We start from the raw sequence: 20,445 nt of genomic DNA, 5'->3' as shown, positions 1-20,445 counted from the left end.
CTTGATATTAGGAACAATATCACAGGAGGGGTGTACACTCCCTGCGATACTGGGAGTAATATTTATTATGCTCTCTCACCATGGATATTATGAAAAATGTCACAGAAGGGGTGTATACCCTCTGCAATATTGGGAGTAATATCAACTCTCCCCAACTGGATATTAGGAGCAATATCACAGGGGGTGAGTATACCCTCTGTGGTATTGAAAGAAATGTCCTCCTCTCCCCTTTAAATATTAGAAACTATTTCGCAAAGGGAGTGTACCCCCCCTTACAATATTAGAAGTAATGTTATCTTCTCTTATCTGCATTTAGAAACAATGTCACAGTGCAGGTGTACAGCCCCTGCAATATTGGGAGTAATATTATCCTCTCCCCACCTGGATATTAGGACCAATATCACAGGAGGGGTGTACACCTCCTTTGATATGGAATGTAATATCATCCACTCCAACCCTGGATATTAGAAACAATATCACAGACGGTAGTACACCCTCTGCGATACTGAAAGTAACATCATTCTCTCCCACCCCCTGGATATTAGGAACAATATCAAAGGGGGGTTGTGCACCCCCTGCAATATTAAGAGTAATATCAACCTCTCTTCCCTTGGATACTAGGAGCAATATCACACGGGGTGTACACCCTTTATGATATTGAGAGTAATATCATCCTCTCCCTCCCTGGATATTTGGAACAATATCACAGTGGGGGGGGGTGCACATTCTGCAATATTGGGAATAATATCATTTTCTCTCCCCCTGCGAAAGTGTACACCACCTGTGATATTGGGAGTATTATTATCCTCTCTTCACCCTGGATATTATAAATAATATCACAGGGGGTGTGTACATCCCCTGCGATATTGGGAGTAATATCCCCTTCTCCCTAAATATTAGGGACAATATCACAAGGGGGATGAGTACACCCCCTGCGATATTGGGAGTAACATTATCTTCTCCTTTTCTGGATTTTAAGAACAGTAACACAGGGATGTTTACACCTCCTGCGATATTGCAAGTAATATCATCGTCTCCTTCCCTAGATATTAGGCAGAATATCACAGGGGGGTGTGTACACCCTCTGCAATATTGAGAGTAATATCATCCGTTTTTGGATATTAAAAACAATATCACAAAGCGGTGTGTACACCCCCTGCGATATTGGGACTAATATTCTCTCTCCTTCTGGATATTAGAAACAATATCACAGGGAAAATCTACACCCCCAGCGATGTTGGGAGTAATACCATTCTCTCCTTCTCTGGATATTAGAAACAATATAACAGGGAGGGTGTACACCGCCTGCGATATTATATGTAATATCCTCTCCCCCTGTAAATATCAGAGAAAATATTACAGACGGGGTGTACACGTACTGCGATATTGGGAGTAACATCCTCTACCCGCTGGATATTATTAACAATATCAAAGGGGGGTTATCCACTCTCTGTGATATTAGGAGCAATAGCATCTTCTTCTCCACTGGATATTAGGAACAATATCAAGGTACGTGTACCCCTGCTGCGATATTGGGATTAATATTATCCTCTCACGTCCTGGATATTGGGAACAACATTACAGTCGGGGTGTACACCCCCTTTGATATTGTAAGTAATATTGTTGTCTCCCGCCCTGGTTATTAGGAACAATATCACAAGGAGGCTATACATCCCCTGCAATATTGGGAGTAATATCATCTTCTCACCCCTGGATATTAGGAACAATATCACAGGAAAGGTGTACACCAACTTCAATATTGGAAGTAATATCATCCTCTCCCCCCTACCCGAATATTGGGAACAATATCATGAGGGAGTGTACACACCATGAGATATTGGGAGGGATATCATCCTCTCCCCCTCTGGATATTATAAACAATATCTCAGAGGAGTTGTACATTCCCTGTGATTTTGGGAGAAACAACATCTTCTTTCCCCCTGCATATTTGGAACAATATAATAAAGGGGGTGTACACCCTCTGTGATACTGGGCTGGATATTAGGAATAATATCAAAGGGGACATGTACATTTACTGAGGCACTGACAGTAATATCATCGTCTTCCCCCTTAGATATTAGAATAGTATCACAAGAGGGTGTAAACCGCCTGCGATCTTGAAAGTAATATCCCCTCCCCCACTGGTTTTTAGGAACAATATCACGGGGGTTGTACACCTCCTGCGATATTGGGAGTAGTATCACCCTCTCCCCTTTTGGATATTAGAAACAATATCACAGAAGGGTTATACACCCCCAGCTATATTGACAGTCATATTTTCTTCTCCATCATTGGATATTAAGAACAATATCACAATGGGGGTGTACACCCCCTGAGATATTGGGATTAATAACATTCTCTCTCCCCCTGAATATTACAAACAATATTAAAGGTGTGAGTGTACACTTCCTTTGATTTTGGGATAAATATCATCCTCTCTTCCACTGGATATTAGGAGTAATATCACAGGATTTGTATACACCCCCTGCGATATGACAGTAATCTCATCGTCTTCTTCCCTGGATATTATTAACAATATCACAAGTGGATTCTACACCCCCTGCGATATAGGAAGTGATATCATCCTCTCCTCTCTGGATATTGGAAACAATATCACAGGGTGAGTGTACATTCCCTGTGATATTGGGAGTAATATCATCCTTTGTTTTACTGGATATTAAGAACAATATCACAGGGGGGTGTACACCCCCTGGGATATTGGGAGCAATGTTATCCTCTCTTCCCCTAAATATGAGGAACAACATCACAGGGGAGGTGTACACCCCCTGCGCTATTGGGAGTAATATTGTTGTCTTCCGCCCTGGATATTAGGAACAATATTACAAGGAGGGTATACAGCCCTTGTGATATTGGGAGTAATATCATCCTCTCCTCCACTGGATATTAGGAACAATATCACACAGGGGGTGTAAACCTTCTCCAATATTGGGAGTGATATCATCCTCTCCCCCCATCCCCAATATTAGGAACAGTATCGCAAAGACAGTATACACTTCCTGCGATTTGAGGAGTAATATCATTCTCTCCCCTCCCCCCCTCCCGCCCCCGGATATTAGGAACAATATTACAGCGAGGTATAGAGTCCCCACGCTATTGGGAGTAATATCCTTTCACCCCCTGGATATTAAAAACAACATCTTAGGGTGGGTGTACACTCCCTGTGATATTGACAGTAACATCATCTTCCCCCCTCCTTGGATGTTAGGAATAATATCACAAGGAGGGTGTACTCCCTCTGTGATATTGGGAGTCCTATCAGCCTCCTCTTACTTGGATATTAGGAACAACGTCACAGGGTAAAGGTACAACCCCTGTGATATTGAGAGTAGTATCATCCTCTCCCCACCTGGATATTAGGAATGATATTGCAGGGGATACAATTCCTCGATACAACTCCTCAATATTGGGTGTAATATCCTTTCCCTCCCTGGATATTAGGAACGATATCACAGGGGGTTATACACCACATGTGATATTGGGAGTAATACCATCTTCTTCCCCCCCGGACATTAGGAACAATATTATAGGGATGTGTACAACCTCTGCGACATTGAAATTAATATCATCCTCTTTCCCCTGGATATTAGGAACTGTATCACAGAAGGTGTGCACACCCCCTGCGATATTGAGAGTAATATCGTTCTCTCCCTTTCTGGATATAAGGAAGAGTATTAAAGGGGTGGTTTACACCTTCTGCGATATTAAAACTAACACCATTTTCTCCCCTCCTGGATATTAGGAACACTATCACAGGGGTGGTGTACACTACATGCAATACTGGAAGTAATACCATCCTCTACCCCATGGATATTAGGAACAATATCACAGGGCGTGTACTCACCCTGCAATATTGGGAATAATATTATCCTCTACTCCCCTGGATATTAAGAACAATATCACTGGGGCGGTGTACACCTCCTGTGCTATTGGGAGTAATATCATTTTCTCCATCCTTGGATATTAGGAACAATATTACACAGATGGTGTACACCTCCGGCGATATTGAAAGTAACATCACCCTCTCCCTCCGTGGATATTAAAGACAATATTACAAGGAGTTGTTTTCCCCACCTATGATAATGGTAGTAATATCATCTTTTCCCCACCTGAATATAAAGAATAATATCACAGGGGGTGTGTACACACCCTATGATATTGGGAGTAATATTACTCTCTGTCCCCCTGGATATTAGGAACAATATCACAGGGCAAGTTTGCACCCCTTGCGATATGGACAATGATATAATTGTCTCCCTTCCTGAACAATATTAACCATATCACAAGAGGGGTGTACACCACCTGCAATATAGGGAGTAATATCATCCTCTCCCTTCCAGATATTAGAAACCATATCACAGGGGGGTGTACACTCCCTGCAATATTGGGAGTAATATTACTTTCCACCTTCCGTATATGAGAAACAATATCACAGAAGGATGTGAACACCCCCTGTGATATTGGGAGTAATATCATTTTCTCTTCCCCACTGAATATTAGGAATCATATCACACGATGTGGGGGTGGTGTACATCCCCTGAGATATTGGGAGCAATATTGTCTCTCCTACTGGGTATTAAGAACCAGAGTACACAGGGGGATGTACACCCTCTGTGATATTGGGAGTAATATTATCCTCTCTTCACCTGGATATTAGGACCCATATCACAGAAGGGGTGTACACCCCCTGCGATATTGGGAGTAATTTATCTTCTTTTGCCCTCGATATTAAAAACAACAACACAGGGGTGGGTGTACACCACCTGCGACATTGGGAATAATATCATCGTCTCCCTCCATGTATATTAGGAACAATATCACAGGGGGGTTGTACACCTCATGTGCTATTGGGGGTAATATCCTCTTCCTCGCTGGGTATTAGGAACAATATCACAGGGGGGTGTATACCTGCTGCGCTATTGGAAGTAATATTATTTTCTCCCCCTTTGATATTAGGAAAATATCACAGTGGGGTCTACACTCCCTGTGATATTGTGAGTAGTATCATTCTCTCCCCCCGGGCATATTAGAAACAATATCAAAGAAGGGGTGTACACCCCCTGCGATATTGGGAGTAATATCATCCTCTGCCATCTTTGATATTAGAAACAATATCACAGTGGGGGCGTACCCCCCCCCGCGATATTGAAATTACTATCATAGTCTTCCTCCGTTCATATTAGGAACAATATTACAGGGAGGTGTACAACCCCTGTGATATTGGGAGTAATATCATCCTTTCCCCACCTGGATATTAGGAATAATATCACAGGGAAGGTGTACACCCCCTCTGATATTGGGAGTAATTTAATCCTCTCCCCTCCTTGATATTAGAAAGGATACCACAGGGGGAGTTTTCAGCCCCTGCGATTTTGAAAGTAATATTATTTTCTCCCCATTGGATAGTAGGAACGATATCAGATGGGGGGTGTACACCCCTTGTGATATTGGGAGTACTATAATCTTTTCCCTTCCTGAATATTAGGAACAATATCACAGCGCGGGGGTGTACACTCCTGCGATATTGGGAGTAATATTATCCTCTCCCTCTCTGGATATTAAAAACAAGATCACAGTATTGTGTACAACCCCTGAGATACTGAAAATAATATCCTCTCCTTTCCCTGATGTGAAAAAGAATATCACAGGGGAGTGTGTACACCCTCTGTGATATTGGGAGAAATACCGTCTTCTCCTTTCTGAATATTAAAAACAATATCACAGGGGGGTGTACACCCTTTGCAATATTGGGAGTAATATCATCCTCTCCCCCTCTGAATATTAGGAACAATATCACAGGAAGGGTGTACACCCCCTGCGATATTAAGAGTAATATCCTCCTCTCCCCCACTGGATATTGAAAACTGTATTACAGGTGGTGTGTACACCAACTGCGATATTGACAGTAATATCATCCTCTACCCCTTGGACATTGGTAATGATATCACCAAGGTTTGTACACCCCCTGCAATATTGCGAGTAATATCATCCTCTCCTTCTTTGGAACAATATCATGGGGGTTGGGCGGTGTACACTCCCTGCCATATTCAGAGTAATATCATTTTCTCCCTTCCTGTATATTAGGAACAGTATCATAGGGGGGGTTGTACACCCTCTGCGATATTGGGAGTGATATCACAATCTCCCCCAGTGGATATTAGGAACAATATCACAGGCAAGGTGTACACCCCCTGCGATATTGGGAGTCGTATCATCCTTTCCCAACCTGGATATTACGGACAATATTACACGGAGTGTGTACACCCCCCTATGGTATTGGGAGTAATATCATCCTCTCCCCCTTTGTGATATTACGAAGAATATCACAAAGGGGGTGTAGACCCACTGCGCTGCGATATTGGGAATAATATCACACTCTCGTCTCCTGGGTATTAGGAACAATATCTACAAAGAAAATGGACACCCTCTTTGATATTGGGATTAATAGCATCCTTGCTTCCACCAGATATTAGGAGCAACATGACAGGGCGGTTGTACACCCCCTGCGATACTGAGAGTAATATCATCCTCTCCAGCCCTGGAAATTATTGACAATATCACAAGTGGGGTGTGCACCCCCTGCGATATAGGGAGTAATGTCATCCTCTCCCCTTTTTATATTAGGAACAATATAACAGGGGGAGTGTACACTTGCTGCGATATTGGGAATAATATCATCGTCTTCCCTACTGGATACCAGGAACATTATCACAGGGAGGTGTGCATGCCCTGAGATATTGAGAGTAATATCATCCTCTCCCCCCACGGATATTGGGAACAATATCTTTGGGGGCGTGTACACCTCCTGCGATATTGGGAGTAATATTATCTTCTCTCCCCCTTGATATTAGAAACAATATCACAGGTGGTGTGTACACCCCCTGAGCTATTGGGAGTAATATCATCCTATTTCCCCCTGCATCTTAGGAACAATAGCACAGAAAGGGTGTACACCCCCTGTGCTATTGGGAGTAATATCATCCTCTTTACCCCTGGAAATTGGGAACAATATCTCAGGGGGGTGTACAGCTTCTGCGATATTGGGAGTGATTACATCTTCTCTTCCCGTGGATGTTACAAACAATATCACAAAGCGGGGGTACACCCTCTGCGATATTGGTCGTACTATCACCCTCTCCCAACCTGGGTATTAGGAACAATATTACGGAGGAGTGTACGACCCCTGCGGTATTGACAGTAACATCATCGTCTCCCGTTTTGGATATTAAAAAACAATATCACAAGGGGAGTGTACACTGCCTGCGATATAGGGACTAATATAATTTTCTCCCCACCGGATATGGGGAACAATATCACATGGGGAGTATACACCACCTGCGACATTGGGAGTAATATCATTCTCTCACTCCATGGTTATTAGGAACAATATCACGAAGAAATGTACACCTCCTGCAATATTGGGCGTAATCTAATATTTTCCCCACCTGGGTATTAAGGATAATACCACAAGAAGGGAGTGTACACTCCCTGCGATATTGAGAGTAATATCTTCTCCCTACCAGAATATTAGGAACAATATCACTGGGGTGGGTATGCCCCTGCAATATTGGGAGTAATATCCTCTCCCCTTTTGGGTATTAAAAACAATATCTCAGGAGGGGTGTACATCACCTGCGATATTGACAGTAATATCAACGTCTCCCCCATTGGATATTAGAAACAGTATCACAAGAGGAGTGTACACCCCCTGCGACATTGGGAGTAATATCATGCTCTTCTTCCTAGATATTAGAAGCAATATCACAGGGTGTGTGTACATGCCCTGTGATATTGGGAGTAATGTAATCCTTTCCCCACTAAATATTAAGAACAATACCACAAACAGGGTGCACACTCCCTGTGATATTGGTAGTAATATCATCCTCTCACTTCTGGATATTAGGAAAAATACCACAGAATGTGTGTACTCCCCCAGCAATATTGGGAGTAATATCAAACTTTTCCCTTCTGGATATTAAAAACAATGTCACAGGGTGGGGTGTACACCTCCTGTGATATTGGGAGTAATATTATCCTTTACCTTCCTGGATATTACCAATAATATCACAGAAGGGGTGTACACCCCCTTTGATATTGGAATTAATATCCTCCTCTCTTCCACTGTATATTAGGAACAATACAGCAGAGGTGGTTTACAGCCCCTACGATATTGACAGTAATATAATTGTCTCCCCCTTTAGATATTATTAACAATATCACAAGAAAAATGTACACCCCCTTCGATATAGGGAGTCATATCATCCTCTCTCTGCTGTAAATATTGGAAACAGTATCACAGTATCACAGGGCGCGAGTGTACACTTCCTGCGATATTGGGAGTAATATCATTCTCATCTTTTCTGGATATTAGGAACAATATCACAGGGAAGTATACACCCCCTGCGCTATTGAGAGTAATGTTGTCGTCACCCGCTTTAAATATTAGGAAGAATATTGGAAGAATGGTCTACACCGCATGCGATATTGGGAATAATATCATCCTATCTTCCTCTGAAAATAAGAAACAATATTACAGGGGGGGTGTACAACCCTTGCGACATTGGAAGTAATATCATCCACTTCCCCCTGGATATTAGGAACTGATCACAGGGGAGGGTGTACACCTTCTCCGATATTGGGAGTAATATCATCCTCTCCACCCCGCCTCTATATTAGGAACAATATCTCAGGGGTGGGATACACTCTCTGCAACATTAAAAGTAATATTATCCTCTCCTCTTCTAGATATTAGGAAAAATATCACACCAAGGTGCACACCGCCTGTGCTATTGGGAGTAATATCATCCTCTTGCCCTCTGGATATTAGGAACAATATCTCGGCGGGGGGTACAAACCCTGCGATATTGAAAGTAATATCATCCTCTCCCCCCTTGGATATTATGAGCAGTATTACAAGAGAGGTGTACACCCCCTGCGATATAGGGAATAATATCATCCTCTACCCACCTGGATATTATAAACAATATAACAGGGGGCTGTACACCCCTGTGATATTGAATATAATTTTCTTTCCACCTGGATATTACAAACAATATCACAAAAGTGTGTACACCTCCTGCGATATTGGGAGTAATATCGTCCTCTTCCCTTCTGGATATTAGCAACAATATCACAGGTGGTTGTAGCAGATGATATTAAATCCAATATCACAGGGGGTGTACACCCCCTCTGTGATATATTTTTTAATATTCAAAGGGAAAGAAGATAATATTACTTTCAATATTGCAGGGAGGGTACAACCCTGCTGTGATATTGTACCTAATATTCAGAAAGGGAGCAGATGATATTACTCCCAATATCTCAGCGTGTGTACACCCAACATATGATACTGTTCCTAATATCCAAGGTGGAAAAGGATGATATTACTCCCAATATGGCAGAAGATGTACACCCCCACTATGATCTTGTTCATAATATCCAGTTTGGGAGAATATGATATTTCTCACAATATCGCAGGGGATGTAAACCGTGCTCCCCCCGTGATGTTGTTTCTAGTATCCACGGCAGAGAGGATGATATTACTCCCAATATCGCAGGGGGTGTACACCTTTTCTGTGATATTGTTTCTAATATCCAGGGGTGTAGAGAATGATCTCCCAATATCGAAGGAGATTTACACCCCCCACCGTTATATTGTGATTAACATCCAGGAAAAAAAGAGGATTACATTACTCCCAATATTGAGGAGGGTATACACCCTTCTGTGATGTTATTCCTAATATCCAGAAAGAGAGAGGATGATATTACTTTCAATATTGCAGGGGGTTTACACACCCCCTTTTATATTTTTTCTAACATTTAAGAAGGGTGAGTTTGATATTACTCCCAATAACGCTGGGGGTGTACACATTCCCTGTAATATTGTTCATTATATCCAGCTGGGGAGACATGATATTACTCCAAATATCACAAAGAGTGTACACACCCCCTGTGATTTTGTTCCTAATATCGAGGGAGGTAGAGGATGATATTACTCCAAATATCGCAGGGGGTGTACAACCCCCCATGACATGGTTCCTTATATCCAGGGTGAAAGAGGATGAAATTACTCCCAATATGGCAGGGGGTGTACACCCCCCTGAAATATTGTTTCTAATATCTAGAAAGGGAGAGGATGATGTTACTTTTAATTTTGCATGGGATGTATACCATCCCTGTGATATTGTTCCCAATAACCAGTGGTGGGAGGGAATGATAATAATCCTGCTATCCCAGGATGACGTTACACCCAATATCGAAAGGGGTGTACAAACCTTGTGATATTGTTCCTAATATTTAGATGGGAAGAGGATAATATTACTTCCAGTATCAGAGAGGGTATACACCCCTCCTGTGATATTTTTCATAATATTCACGAGCGGAGATTATATTACTACCAATATTGCAGTAGGTGTATAACCTCCTTGTGATATTGTTCCTAATATCCACGGGTATACACCTCTGCGATATTGGAAGTTATATCATCCTCTCCCCTCATGGTTATTATGAACAATATCACAGAGGGGTGTACACCTCCTGCGATACTAATAGTAATATCATCCTCTCCCCACCTAGATATTACAAACAATAACACAAGGGGGGGGGCTGTACAACCCCTGTGATATTGAGAGTAATATAATCATCTTCCTCTCTGAATACTGGAAACAATATCACAGGGGTTGTACACCCCCTGGGGTGTTGGGAGTAATATCCTCTCAACCCAGAAATATTAGGAACAATATCACAGAGGAGGGTGTACACTTCCACAGAGGGGTGTGTACAAACACCCACTTTGATATTGTTCCTAATATCTAGGAGGAGAGAGTATGATATTACTCCCGATATCACAGCGGGTGGACACCCACCCCCGGGATATTGTTCCTAACATATAGGAAGGGAGAGGATGATATTACTCTCAATATCACAGGTGGTGTACATCACCCTCCCGTAATATTGTTCCTAACATCTAGTGGGGGTAAAAATGATACTACTTCCAAGATCACAGAAAGTGTACACCCCCCTTGTTATATTTTTCCTCATATCCAAGGGGAGAGACAATGATATTACTGTCAATATCGCAGGGGGTGTACTCCCCCACTGTGATATTTTTCCTAATATCGGGGGGGAGAGGATGATATTACTCCCAATATTGTAGGAGATGTACACCCCCCTCTAATATTGCTCTGAATAATCAGGGGAGGAGAGGATTATATTACCCTTAATATCGCAGGGGGTGTATACCCTCACTGTAATATTGTTTTTGATATCCAGATGGGGAGAAGATGATATTGCTCCCAATAATGCAGGAGGTGTACACCCCCTCCCCGGTGATATTGTTCCTAATATCCAGACAGAGAAAGGATGATATTACTTTCAGTATCGCAGGGGGTGTACACCCACTGTTATGTTGTTTTTAGTATCCAGGAGAAGAGAGGATGATATTACTCCCAATATTGCAGGGCGTGTACAACCCCACTGTTATTTGTCTTTCATATCCAGCGGAGGAGAGGATTATATTACTCCCAATATACTGGGGGGTGTACACCACCCCTGTGATATTGTTCCTAATAACCAGGGGAGGAGAGGATTGTTGATATTATGATTTTGATCTCTACTAAAAATACAAAATTAGCCGTGCATGGTGGCTCATGCCTGTAATCCCAGCTACTCAGGAGGCTGAGGCAGGAGAATTGCTTGAACCTGGGAGGTGGAGGTTGTGGTGAGCCGAGATCGTGCCATTGCACTCCAGCCTAGGCAACAAGAGCGAAACTCCGTCCAAAAAAAAAAGAGAGAGAGTGATATTACTTCCAGTATGGCAGGGGATGCTAGGAACAATATCACAGGGGGTTGTACATCCCCTGATATATTGGGAGTAATATCCTCTCCCTCTATGGATATTGGGAAAAATATCACCCGGGGGTGTAACCCCCTGCAATATTGGGAGTAATATTGTCGTCTCCCGCCCTGGATATTAGGAACAACATCACAAGGAGGGTATACACCCCTGCGATATTGGGAATAATATCATCCTCTCCTTCCCTGGATATTAGGAACAATATAACATGGGGGAGCGTACAGCCTTTGCGATATTGGAAGTAATATCCTCTCCCGCCCTGGATATTAGGAACAATATCCCTGGGGGTGTTTACACCTCCTACGATATTGGAAGTAATATTATCTTCTCCCCCTCCTGGATATTAAAAACAATATCACGGGGGTGGGGTGTGCACCTTCTGACCTATTGCAGGGAGTTACACACCCCCCCGTGATATTGTTCCCAATATCCGTGGGGGGAGAGGATGATATTATTCCCAATATATCAGGGGATGTACAACCCCCTGTGATACTGTTCCTAGTATCCCGTATGGTAAACGATGATATTATTCCCAATATCGCAGCGAGGGTACACCCCCCCTGTGATATTGTTCCTAATGAGCTACTGGGAGTAATATCTGGGGGTGGGGAGTAGAGGATGATATTACTTCCCATATCGCAGGGGGTGTACATCCACCTATGATATTGTTGCTAATATCCAGGGGGGAAAGGATGATATTATTCTCTATATTGCAGGGGGTGTACACCCCTCTGTGATATAATTCCTAATATCCAAGAGAGAAGTGGATGTATTACTTCCAATATTGCAGGGGTTGTATATCACCCCGTAATATTGTTTCTAATATTCAGAGGGGGATAGGATGATATTATTCCTAATATCGCATGGAGTGTGTACCCTTCTTGTAATATTCTTCCTGATATTTAAAGAAGGTGACCACCTTCTGAGCTATTGGGAGTAATATCATCCTATTTCCCCCTGCATATTAGGAACAATATCACAGGAAGTTTGTATACCCCCTGCTCTATTGGGAGTAATATCATCTTCTTTACCCCTGGATATTAGAAACAATATCTCAGGGGGGTGTACACCTCCTGTGATATTGGGAGTGATAACATCTTCTCCCCACTTGGATATTAGGAAAAATATCACATAGGGGTGTACCACCTCTGCGATATTGGGAGTAATATCACCCTCTCCCAACCCAGGTATTAGGAACAGTATCACTGGGGGTTGTACACCTCCTGCGTATTGACAGTAATACCATCGTCTCCCATTTTGGATATTAAAAACAATATCATAAGGGGGGTGTACACCGCCTGTGATATTGGGAGTAATATAATCCTCTCCCTCCTGGAAATTAGAAAAAATATCACAGGGGGTTGTACACCACCTGCGACATTGGGAGTAATATCATCCTCTCACCCCATGGTTATTAGGAAAAATATCACGAAGAAATGTACACCTCTGCGATATTGGGAGTAATATAATCTTTTCCCCACCTGAGTATTAGGGATAATATCACAAAGGGGGAGTGTACACTCCCTGCGATATTGAAAGTAATATCATCCTCTCTCCACCAGAATATTAGGAACAATATCACGGGGCTGTGTACACCCCCTGCAATATAGGGAGTAATATCATTCTCTCCCCCGCTGGATGTTAGGAACAATATCACAGGAGGGGTGTACACTCCCTGAGATACTGGGAGTAACATCATCCTCTCCCCCTCTGGATATTAAAAACAATATCACAGGGAGGTGTACACCACCTGTGATATTGACAGTAATATCAACGTCTCCCACATTGGATATTAGGAACAGTATCACAAAAGGGTTGTACACCCCCTGCGACATTGGGAGTAATATCATGCTGTCCTCCCTGGATACTAGAAGCAATATCACAGGGGATGTGTACACCCCCTGCGATATTGGGAGTAATGTAATCCTCTCCCCACTAAATATTAAGAACAATATCACAAAAGGGGTGTACACCCCCTGTAATATTGGTATATTATCCTCTCACCCCTGAATATTGGTAAAAATACCACAAGGTGTGTGTACTCCCCTAGCAATATTAGGAGTAATATCAATCTCTCACCCCTGGATATTAGGAACAATAACTCAGGAGGAGTGTATACCCCCTGCGATATTGGGAGTAATATTATCCTTTACTCTCCTGGATATTAGAAACAACATCACAGAAAGAAGTGTACTCCCGCTTCGATATTGGGATTAGTATCATCCTGTCTTCCACTGGATATTAGGAACAATATCACAGAGGTGGTTTACACCCCCTCCGATATTGACAGTAAAATCATCATTTCCTTTGGATATTTTAACTATATCACAAGGGGAATGTATATCCCCTGCAATATAGGGACTGATATCTTCCTCTCCCCTGTGGATGTTAGAAACAATATCAAGGGGGAGGGGGTGTACACTCCCTGCGATATTGGGAGTAGTATCATTCTCACATTTTCTGGATATTAGGAACAATATCACAGGGGGGATGTATACCCCCTGCACTAGTGAGAGTAATATTGTGGTCACCCGCTTTAAATATCAGGAAGAATATTACAAGAAGGGTACACACTCCATGCGATATTAGGAATAATATCATCCTATCCCCCTCTGAATATTAGAAACAATATTACGGTGGGGGTGTACATCCCCTGAGATATTGGAAGTAATACATCCACTTCTCTCCTGGATATTAGGAACTATATCACAGAGAGGGTGTACACCTTCTCCGATAATGGGAGTAATATCATCCTCTCCCCTCACCTCGATATTAGTAACAATATCTCAGGGGTAGGGTACGCCTTCTGCGACATTAAGCATAATATCATCCTTTTCCCTTCTAGATGTTAGGAAGAATATCACGCGTGGTTGTACACCCTCTGTGCTATTGGGAGTAATATCATCCTGTCACCCCCTGGATATGAGGAACAATATCTCGGGGCGGGGGGGATACAACCCCTGCGATATTGGAAGTAATAGTATCCTCTCCCCACGTGGATATTCCAAACAGTATCACAGAGGGGTGTACACCCCCTGCGATATAGAGAATAATATCATCCTCTCCACCTCCCCGGATATTAGCAACAATATCATAGGTGGATGTACACCCCCTGCGATATTGGGAGTAATATCATCCTCTACCCCCCACCCCTGGATATTATGAACAATATTACAATGGGAATGTACACTCCCTTCGATATTGGGAGTAGTATCATACTCTCCCCTCCCTGGATATTATGAACAATATCACAGGGGATTGTACACAGCCTGAGATATTGGGAGTAATATCATCCTTTCCTCCCCCGAATATTGTGAACTATATTACAGAATGGTGTACACCCCCTGCAATATTGGGAGTAATATTACCTTCTCCCTGCCCCGGATATTATGAACAGTATCACGGGGGGTGTACAACCCCCCGTGATATTGGAAGTAATATCATTTTCTCCCACAGTGGATATTATACACAATATCACGGGGGGGATACACCCCCTCCAATACTGGCAAAAATATCATCCACTCACCCCCTGAAAATTATAAACAATATCACAGGGGAGTGTGCAATCCCTGGGTTATTGGGATTAATAACATCCTCTCCCCCCCCCCGAATATTAAGAACAATATCACAGGGGGGTGTACACTTCCTGCAATATTGGGAGTAATATCATCCTCTACTCCCCTGGATATTAGGAACAATATCACAGGAGGGTGTAGGAACCCTGCGATGTTGGGACTAAAATCATCCTCTGCCACCCTGGACATTATGAACAATATCACAGAGGATGTACACACAGGATGTTTACGATATTGGGAGAATATCATCTCCCCCCGGATATTACGAACAATATCACAGCGGGTTGTACACCCTCTGTGATATGGGGAGTAATATCACCCTCTCCCTCCCTGGATATTACAAACAATATGGCAGGGTTGTGTACACCCCCTGAGATATCGAGAGTAATATCATTTTCTCTCCCCTTGAATATTACGAACAATATCGCAGAGGGGTGTACACGTCCGGCGATGTGGGGAGTAACAGCATCTCCTTTCCCCGTAGATATTATGAACAATATCGCAGGGGTGTGTATACTTCCTTCGATATGGGGAGTAATGTCTCTCTCTCCCCACCCCGGATATCGCAGTTGCATGTATATTCCCTGAGATATGAAGAGTAACATCATCCTCTCTTTCCCTGTATATTACGAACAATATCTCGGGGGGATGCAATATGAAGAGCAACATTATCCTGTCCCCCCTCCCCGGATATTAGAGACATGTTGCAGGGGAATGTACACTCTTTGCAATATGGGGATTAACATTACCCTATCCCTGTCTAAATATTACGAACAATATCGTATGGGGGTGTACACCCCTTGCTTTATGGGGAGTAACATCATGCTCTCCCCTCCTGGAAATTACAAACAATATCGTAGGGGGGGTGTACACCCCCTGGGGTATGGAGAGTAACATCATCCTCTCCCCACATGGATATTATGAACAATATCACAGGGGGGTGTACACTCCCTGGGATATTGGGGGTAATATCATCCTTCTTCTCCCTGGATGTTACAAACAATATCACAGAGTGGTGTACGCCTTGTGTGATATTGGGAGTAATATCATCCTCTCCCCTTATGGAAATTGCAAACAATATTCTGGGGGGTGTACATCCCCTGCAATATTGGGAGTAATATCATCCACTCCCCACTGGATATTACAAAAAATATAAAAGCGAGTGTACACCCCCTGCAATATTTGGAGTAATATCATTCTCATTTCCTGATATTATGAAGAATATCACAGGAGGGTGTACAGGCCTTGCAATATTGAGAGTAATATCATCCTCTCCTTCCCTGAAAATTACGAACAATATCACAGGGGGGTGTATACCTTCTGCGATACTGGGAGTTGTATCTTCCTCTCCCACCCGCTGCTTTTGTATTTTATAGGGGCAGGATTTTTTTGCAGGGGCAGCCAATCAAATCTGAGCTAAAATTGTCCAATGATTGTGAATATGATGAGGAACAAAATGCAGATCTTAAAGGTGTAATCTTTAAAGAGACACCTTTAAAAGGAGCAGAACAACAGAATGTTAAAAGAGAGTTAGTGATGATAACTACCTATACTCTCTTTCAGACTCTAGAATGATGTTTGGTTCATATTAGCTAACAAAAATAAAATTAAATCTTAAAATTTTAAAAAAAGTTTGCTTTATGTAGTATTTCTTTCTCTCATTTTAGGGCTGTAGTTAATTGTTGTCTATCGTAAAGAAAACCTCAGGGGCCGGGCGCGGTGGCTCACACCTGTAATCCCAGCACTTTGGGAGGCCAAGGCGGGTGGATCACGAGGTCAGGAAATCAAGACCATCCTGGCTAACATGGTGAAACCCCGTCTCTACTAAAAATACAAAAAAATGAGCCAGGCAGGGTGGCGGGCGCCTGTAGTCCCAGCTACTAGGGAGGCTGAGGCAGGAGAATGGCGTGAACCCGGGAGGCGGACCTTGCAGCGATTGCACTCCTGCCTGGGCGACAGAACGAGACTCCATCTCAAAAAGAAAAAAAAGAAAACCTCAGAAAATTCTAAAGTCAATTTACATTTATCATTTAAAAACACGTTAGTTATTACTGAGATAAATTTTCAAAATGTACATTAATTAAACAAATAATGACATTAGTTTATGTAATCTAAACCTAAAATAGGAGCCTAGATGTAGAAGAGAAGAGACACTAGAACAATATTTAAAATTAGCCATCAAGGACCCAGGCACTTACAAAAATAATTAGCTGATGTGATAAGCCCTGTTTCAAAAACAAAGTCAACAAACATCTAGACCAGGAGTGCTCTGGTCTCACTAGGAGTAAATTCACCGGTCTGAATCTCTCCACTGAAAAAATAAATAAATAAATAAATAAATAAATAGAGCTTTCACTCTAAGAAATATCAAAAGCATGAAAATTTACTTTTTCTTGTTTCTCCTAATGTCTTCCACAAGTCTACACGTACAGGAGCTTAGAAGAGAGCCCAGCACATAGCGCGTGCCCAAGAAATGTTGTTTACAATTATTATATCTTCAAAATGCAAATGAATCAAAAATCTAGATTCTGCAAATGCACAGAAATTGAGAGGCCAGAGAGAGAAAGAAGTGGGTAAGCATTTAATTATATAATTAGCTAGATGAACACTGTTAACTTTCTCTCTCAAAAAGTCAGATGGAATCTATAAAGTAGCCTGACATACAGAAATCCAAGATTTTACACTTTTTGTTCTTCTCTCCAACTATAACTATTTAAATAAATGAAATAGAATAAATATCATCATAGATCACCAGCAAATTTGTGTATTTTTTGTTGTTAATGAGGAAAACTTCCCTTGGAATAAACCATTATTTGAAACAGAAAGAACTTGAATTCCACCACAGGTTAGGAGATGAAAATTATTTGCATTGTATGTGGGTTGCTAAGAAGGAAGCATCAAATTAAATTTTCTACCAAATTCATATTTGCTGGGTTAGTTCCTTTTCTCTCCTACGGTGGCTATAAAATCCATGCTAATTACCCATCAACCTCACAGGGATGAAGCCAGGAGTAAATGGCAAGGAAGCAGCTGGAAACCTCTGAGTACTGCATATAAATGGGGACAGGAGATTACCCCCACTTGATCTGGCAAGACTGGGCCAAAGCCCTGGGCCAAACCCTTGTATCCCCAAGAGACTGCCAACAGGAGCACCAGCTGCACTTCAAAGCAGCAAGTCTAGAACGAGAGCCCTCTGGAAGCAAAGTGCGTAACCGCAAAAAGTAATATTCAGTCTACCAGGGAGTAGCCGTTTCCCAGGATCAACAGAAGGCAAAGAGGTTCCAAATTTCTTGTGAAAGCAGGTAATTTAGCCACAGATTTTTGTCTATCATGGTATTCTTTGACGTTTTTTCTTCTACATTAGCAGTCACAAATAACATATTGAATGTTTATTATGTAATTGTCATTCTTCATTCATTGTCTGATTTAATTCTCATAATAATTCTGTGAGATAGTTGTTTTTATTATTCCTTGTTTATAGAAGTAATGGAGACTGGAGAGATTAAGTAACTTGCCCAGGGACTTGCAAGGTGGAAAGCAAGCTGCAGACATAGAATTATCTCAAGAATTTGCTTTCATAATCATGATGGTTCCAAGATTTTCCGTGACCTTCATTTAATTCCCAAATATTTCATTATTATCTTCTTGCCTTTCTTTCTTAGTTACTACCTGCTCTCTGACTACTACAAGGATAGAGCACATATGCGTGTGTGCATGCACACACACACACACCAAGCAACTATTAACCAGTTCCAACCTTGGGCTGTGTTAATGCCAGGCAAGCACCCTAAGGGGGCAGTAATTTCCTGTCTCAACTTGGAAAGATGTGAGCCATGGTTCTCTCTATTCAATATCCATAACCTAAAGAGAAATTTCAGAATATGCCCACTGGGAAAGGAAAGACTTTTTGAGTTTTCTGTGAAGGACTTGGCAAAAATCCAAATATTTGAATTTATTTTGTTTCTGTTCTGAGACTGTGAAATGCTTTTAAGTGTCTGCTAAATTTTGCTCTAATATACAGCAGTAGGGAGGTGCTTCATCTCCCTGGAGTCACTGGAAAAGCTCACAGAAGCGAGTTTAAGAAACAAACCTGAAAAGTGGTACAAGTGAAGCCTGTCTCTCTTCAGAGGCATCCGCAGGCTGTAAAGTGTGCTGATAGGAAATTCAGCTACCCACAGGACTTTACAGCAGCTACTCAAACCAATTTTACATTTATCCTGTGACCAGAGAGGAAGAGGAAAGTAAAAAACATTAAATGTCCTTTGCTTGGCCTCTCATACTGTTTCAAAGCATGAATGCTTATAAAGTTGTTTAGATATCAAAGCAGACAATATGTGCTGGGTTTTATCTTGAAGGAAAAAAGAAAAATAATGTTTTGGGGATGGAGAATCTTCCAACAAATATATCTCCCATTAATGGTTTTAACTCTGGAGAAATGTTAGAGTCCTTATAGGATCATCAAATAATCATAAAGTGAAAATACATACTTACATGAACAAAGATTGAAATTCATCTGTTTCACTTTTTTTAAACAAAGGGCTCCTAATAGTTCTCAGTCAACTGTTACAATGTTTAATCATAATTTGGGCAGAAATAAAAATCTCCCTTTCTAAATGAATTATTCTCTTGCTGCATATTAAGCCCACTACTTGTCTTTCAATCCCAGTGGAGATAAATGATAATTGGACACAATCTTTTCCACAATTCCCTTTCAATAGCTTGAAAACTGTTATGAATCTTTATCTTAATTTTTTAAAGCCTCAATATATTGATTATCTTATAATTCCTTTTCAAAATGTCCATTACTATATTTCCTCTTGATTCTCTCACTTCTCTAGAAATATACTAAAACACAAAGACCAATATTAGAGCAATTTCCTGATAAAAGTTTGAATACAAATAAATATCCTATAATACTTATTTCTAGCTCTCGAATATCAACTACTTCTAATAGCTTTTAAAAGTAAACACTGTTAATCACTTACTGATTTTGAATTT

Source organism: Pongo abelii, chromosome 15 (assembly GCF_028885655.2).
Source record: "Pongo abelii isolate AG06213 chromosome 15, NHGRI_mPonAbe1-v2.0_pri, whole genome shotgun sequence".
Taxonomy (NCBI): Eukaryota; Metazoa; Chordata; class Mammalia; order Primates; family Hominidae; genus Pongo; species Pongo abelii.
The sequence above is the reverse complement of the archived record's forward strand: the minus strand, read 5'-3'. Positions refer to the sequence as shown.